The sequence below is a fragment of the Aegilops tauschii genome, chromosome 5 (genome assembly GCF_002575655.3).
Source record: "Aegilops tauschii subsp. strangulata cultivar AL8/78 chromosome 5, Aet v6.0, whole genome shotgun sequence".
NCBI lineage: Eukaryota > Viridiplantae > Streptophyta > Magnoliopsida > Poales > Poaceae > Aegilops > Aegilops tauschii.
The window spans coordinates 454,352,377-454,359,355 of NC_053039.3; positions in this window are offsets into that span (position 1 = coordinate 454,352,377).

A 6,979-nucleotide genomic window follows, 5' to 3' on the forward strand; every position below is an offset into this window, starting at 1 on the left:
TGGCCGCCGACCAACTCCTACTACGACAAAGCCTCTCTTTGTGTTTTTCATGATTCTCTGACCTATACCAACGCAAACAAATACTACAAGTCATATGGAGTGGACCCATCCAAAGAAAAGCCAACGGCTAGAAGGTGCGCCTCCAGCTGGGCAAATGAAGTGGCGTGAGGAAGTATCAAAAGCACTCCTTGATACGTCTCCGTCGTATCTATAACTTTTGATTGTTCCATGCCAATATTATACAACTTCCATATACTTTTGGAAACTTTTTATACTATTTTTGGGACTAACATATTCATCCAGTGCCCAGTACCAGTTCCTGTTTGTTGCATGTTTTTGTTTCGCAGAATATCCATATCAAACGGAGTCCAAACGGGATAAAAACGGACGGAGATTATTTTTGGAATATTCGGAGAATATGGGAAGGAAAATCCACGCGAGATGGTGCCCGAGGGAGGCACGAGGCAGGGGGGCGCGCCCCACCCCCCTGGGCGCGCCCCTGACCCTCGTAGGCCCCTTGTAAGGCGGTTGATGCCCTTCTTCGGCCGCAAGAAAGCTCATTTTTAGGAAAAAATCACGGCGAAGATTCCAGTCCAGTCGTAGTTACCGATCTCCATATATATATATATATATATATATATATATATATATATATATATATATATATATATATATATATATATATATATATAACGGTGAAAGGGCAGCAGACCAGAACGCAGAAATAGAGAGAGACAGAGAGACAGATCCAATCTTGGAGGGGCTCTCGCCCCTCCCATGCCATGGAGGCGAAGGACTAGAGGGGAAACCCTTCTCCCATCTAGGGAGGAGGTCAAGGAAGAAAAAGAAGAAGGGGCCCCCTCTCCCCTTCTGTTCCGGTGGCGCCGGAACGCTGTCGTGGCCACCATCATCATCACCGCGATCTTCACCAACACCTCCACCAACTTCACCAACATCTCCATCACCTTCCCCCCTCTATCTACAGCAGTCCACTCTCCCGCAACCGGCTGTACCCTCTACTTGAACATGGTGCTTTATCCTTCATATTATTATTCAATGATGTGTTGCCATCCTATGATGTCTGAGTAGATTTTCGTTGTCCTATCGGTGGTTGATGAATTGCTATGATTGATTTAATTTGCTTGTGGTTATGTTGCTGTCCTTTGGTGCCCATCATATGAGCGCGCGCGTGGATCACACCATAGGTTTAGTTGTATGTTGATAGGACTATGTATTGGAAGGCAAGAGTGACAGAAGCTTCTACCTAGCATAGAAATTGATGCATACGGGATTGAAGGGGGACCAATATATCTTAATACTATGGTTGGGTTTTACCTTAATGAACGTTAGTAGTTGCAGATGCTTGCTAATAGTTCCAATCATAAGTGCATAGAATTCCAAGTCAGGGATGACATGCTAGCAGTGGCCTCTCCCACATAAAACTTGCTATCGGTCTAGTAAAGTAGTCAATTGCTTAGGGACAATTTCGCAACTCCTACCACCACTTTTCCACACTCGCTATATTTACTTTATTGCTTCTTTACTTAAAATAGCCCCTAGTTTTTATTTACGCGCTCTTTATTATCTTGCAAACCTATCCAACAACACCTACAAAGTACTTCTAGTTTCATACTTGTTCTAGGTAAAGCGAACGTCAAGCATGCGTAGAGTTGTATTGGTGGTCGATAGAACTTGAGGGAATATTTGTTCTACCTTTAGCTCCTCGTTGGGTTCGACACTCTTACTTATCAAAAGAGGCTACAATTGATCCCCTATACTTGTGGGGTATCAAGACCATTTTCTGGCGCCTTTGCCGGGGAGCCATACCGTGGGGTAAATATTCTCGTGTGTGCTTGTTTGCTTTATCACTAAGTAATTTTTATTTGTTGTTCTTAGTTGTTCTTTATCTTTAGTTATGGATATGGAACACGAAATACCAAAAAAATTAGGTGTACTTGCTACTCATGGAGATGGGGAACCTCCTAAAACCCTCGATGATCATTATGTGAAAAATATTTTGTACCACTTTGATAATCATGAGAAAACCTCATTCAATTATGTAATGGGAGACACGTTGGACCAACATGAATACTTTAGGGATTATCGCTTGACTCAAAAAGGGAAACTATTATGGGATCAAATTTATATGTTGAAGTGGTATGCTCGGCAAGTATGCTTGAGATATGATTATAATTTTTGCTCTAGGATGAAGGCTCCACACCTTCCCTTTTCATGCAAATTTAATGATAATGAAACCTTGGCTTCTTATGCTAGAGGTATATATGATTACTATGATGTGGAACAAATAGAAGAATTTGTTGCTTTTATGGGTGCTTATGAAATTGAATCTATGTTCAAAGAGTTTGAAAATCTTTATGATGCTGTTTATAGACCTGAAAATTTAGCTATCCTTAAATATTTCTATGCCAATTATGAATTCAATTCCGACATTGATGCATTTATTGAGAAAGTCTCCGCTGTCCAAGAAGAGATTAATATTTTGCAGGAGTCTATGGAAGAAGAAATTGATGAAACTGTGAGCTCATTGGATGAAAAAGATGATGAGGAGAGCGAAGAACAAAAGGAGGGAGCAGATTAGCTACCCGTGCCCACCTTCTAATGAGAGTAACTCTTCAACTCATACATTATTTAAATTCCCTTCATGCTTACCGAAGGATGATTGCTATGATGACTATTATGATCCCGTTGACTCTTTTGAAATATCCCTTTTTGATGATGCTTGCTATGCTTGTGACCAAGATGCCAATATGAATTATGCTTATGGAGATGAACTTGCTATAGTTCCTTATGTTAAACATGAAATTGTTTCTATTGCACCCACACATGATAGTCCTATTATCTTTTTGAATTCTCCAAACTACACTATATCGGAGAAGTTTGCTTTTATTAAGGATTATATTGATGGGTTGCCTTTTACCGTTGCACATGATGATTTTGATGAATATAATATGCATGTGCTTGTTGCTCCTACTTGCAATTATTCTGAGAGAGGAACTACATCTCCGCCTCTCCATGTTTCCAACACGAAATAATTGCAAGAAACTGTTTATACTATGCATTGGCCTTTACTTTGTGTGCATGAATTGTTCTTTTATGACATGCCGATGCATAGGAAGAGAGTTAGACTTCGTCATTACTTGATATATGTTGCTTTGTGCTCACTACTAAATGCTAAATCATTGTTAATTAAAATTGGTTTTGATATACCTTGGGACCCGGGTGGATTCACTACTCGAGCACTATATGCCTAGCTTAATGGTTTTAAAGAAAGCGCTGCCAGGGAGACAACCCGGAAGTTTTAGAGAGTCATTTATTTCTGTTATGTGCTTTTATATAGTTTAAAAACAAACAAAATAAAGAGGGGAACCCAAAACTTTTCAAAAAGAAAAGTGAAAGTGAGATAGACGAGCATTGTGAAAGTAGGGGACGTCCTTGAACTTTGTTCATGCCCATGGAAACTTTGTGAATCTTAATTACAGAAACTTTTCAATACAAATAATTATCTCCTTGTACAATTCCATTGTATTATAAAAATAATGTGCCAAGGTTTGCCTTTAGGATGTTTACAATGCTTGTTGGTTTGTACGGTGCAGGACAGAAACTTTGGCTGTAGCGCGCGATTTTTAATTGTTTACTGGAATGCCAAACGGTTCTGAAACTTTTTGCACTGTCTTTCTATACAAATTGTTTATTTTTACTAATTTTGGCAGAATATTTAAAGTACCAGAAGTATGGTTAATGTTCAGATTATTACAGACTGTTCTGTTTTAGACAGATTCTGTTTTTGATGCATAATTTGCTTGTTTTTAATAAACTATCAATTTCTATCAGTGGATTAAGCCATGGAAAGCTATATTACAGTAGAAACAATGCAAAAACAAAATATGAATTGGTTTGCAGCAGTACTTAGAGTAGTGATTTGCTTTATTACACTAACGGATCTTACCGAGTTTTCTGTTGAAGTTTTGTGTGGATGAAGTGTTCGATGATCGAGAAGGTCTCGATGTGAGGAGAAGAAGGAGAGGCAAGAGCTCAAGCTTGGGGATGACCAAGGCACCCCTAGTAAATATTCAAGGATACTCAAGTGTCTAATCTTGGGGATGCCCCGGAAGGCATCCCCTCTTCCTTCAACAAGTATCAGTATGTTTTCGGATTCATTCCGTTCATGCGATATGTGCAGATCTTGGAGCGTCTTTTGCATTTAGTTTTCTCTTTTCTTTTATGCACCATGCTGGTATGAGATAGTCCTTGGTTTATTTATAGAATGCTCATTGCACTTCACTTATATTCTTTGAGTATGGCTTTATAGAATGCTTCATGTGCTTCACTTATATCATTTGAAGTTTGGATTGCCTGTTTCTCTTCACATAGAAAACCTCCATTTGTAGAATGCTCTTTTGCTTCACTTATATTTGTTAGAGCGTGGGCATATCTTTTGTAGAAAGAATTAAACTCTCTTGCCTCACTTATATCTATTTAGAGAGATGACAGGAATTGGTCATTCACATGGTTAGTCATAAAATCCTACATAAAATTTATAGATCACTGAATATGATATGTTTGATTCCTTGCAATAGTTTTGCGAATAAAGATGGTGATATTAGAGTCATGCTAATGGGTAGTTGTGGATTGTAGAAATACTTGTGTTGAGGTTTGTGATTCCCGTAGCATGCACGTATGGTGAACCGTTATGTAACGAAGTCGGAGAATGAGGTATTTATTGAATGTCTTCCTCATGAGTGGCGGTCGGGGACGAGCGATGGTCTTTTCCTACCAATCTATCCCCTAGGGGCATGCTTAGTAGTACTTTGCTTCGAGAGCTAATAAACTTTTGCAATAAGTATGTGAGTTCTTTATGACTAATGTTGAGTCCATGGATTATACGCACTCTCACCCTTCCATCATTGCTAGCCTCTTCGGTACCGTGCATTGCCCTTTCTCACCTCGAGAGTTGGTGCAAACTTCGCCGGTGCATCCAAACCCCATGATACGATACGCTCTATCACACATAAGCCTCATTATATCTTCCTCAAAACAGCCACCATACCTACCTATCATGGAATTTCCATAGCCATTCCGAGATATATTGCCATGCAACTTCCATCATCATCATATACATGACTTGAGCATTTATTGTCATATTGCTTTGCATGATCGTAAGATAGCTATCATGATGTTTTCATGGCTTGTCCATTTTTTGATGCCATTGCTACGCTAGATCATTGCACATCCCGGTACACCGCCGGAGGCATTCATATAGAGTCATATCTTCGTTCTAGTATCGAGTTGTAATATTGAGTTGTAAGTAAATAAAAGTGTGCTGATCATCATTATTAGAGCATTGCCCCAAGAAAAGAAAGAGGCCAAAGAATCCAAAATAAAAAAGGGGCCAAAGAAGCCCACCAAAAAAAGGGGGCAATGTTACTATCCTTTTACCACACTTGTGCTTCAAAGTAGCACCATGTTCTTCATATAGAGAGTCTCTTGAGTTATCACTTTCATATACTAGTGGGAATTTTCATTATAGAACTTGGCTTGTATATTCCAACGATGGGCTTCCTCAAATGCCCTAGGTCTTCATGAGCAAGCAAGTTGGATGCACACCCACTTAGTTTCAGTTTGAGCTTTCATACACTTATAGCTCTAGTGCATCCGTTGGATGGCAATCCCTACTCCTCACATTAACATCAATTGATGGGCATCTCCATAGCCCGTTGATTAGCCGCGTCGATGTGAGACTTTCTCCTTTTTTGTCTTCTCCACATAACCCCCATCATCATATTCTATTCCACCTATAGTGCTATATCCATGGCTTGCGCTCATGTATTGCGTGAGGGTTGAAAAAGCTGAAGCGCGTTAAAAAGTATGAACCAATTGCTCGGCTTGTCATCGGGGTTGTGCATGATGTGAATATTTTGTGTGGTGAAGATGGAGCATAGCCAGAGTATATGATTTTGTAGGGATAACTTTCTTTGGCCATGTTATTTTGAAAAGACATGATTGCTTTATTAGTAGGCTTGAAGTATTATTGTTTTTATGTCATATGATAGACTATTGCTTTGAATCACTCGTGTCTTAATATTCATGCCATGATTAGATACATGATCAAGATTATGCTAGGTAGCATTCCACATAAAAAATTATCTTTTTTATCATTTACCTACTCGAGGACGAGCAGGAATTAAGCTTGGGGATGCTGATACGTCTCCGTCGTATCTATAATTTTTTATTGTTCCATGCCAATATTATACAACTTCCATATACTTTTGGCAACTTTTTATACTATTTTTGGGACTAACATATTGATCCAGTGCCCAGTGCCAGTTCCTGTTTGTTGCATGTTTTTGTTTCGCAGAATATCCATATCAAACAGAGTCCAAATGGGATAAAAACGGACGGAGATTATTTTTGGAATATTCGGAGAATATGGGAAGGAAAATCCACGCGAGACGGTGCCCGAGGGAGGCACGAGGCAGAGGGACGCGCCCCACCCCCATGGGCGCGCCCCTGACCCTCGTGGGCCCCCCGTAAGGCGGTTGATGCCCTTCTTCGGCCGCAAGAAAGCTAATTTTTAGGGGGAAAATCACGGCAAAGATTTTAGTCCAATCGGAGTTACGGATCTCCATATATATACGAAACGGTGAAACGGCAGCAGACCAGAACGCAGAAACAGAGAGAGAGAGAGAGAGAGAGAGAGAGAGAGAGAGAGAGAGAGAGTGAGAGAGAGAGAGATCCAATCTCGGAGGGGCCCTCGCCCCTCCCATGCCATGGAGGCCAAGGACCAGAGGGGAACCCCTTCTCCCATCTAGGGAGGAGGTCAAGGAAGAAGAAGAAGAAGGGGCCCCCTCTCCCCTTCTCTTCCGGTGGCGCCGGAACGCTGTCGTGGCAACCATCATCATCGCCGCGATCTTCACCAACACCTCCGCCATCTTCACCAACATCTCCATCACCTTCCCCC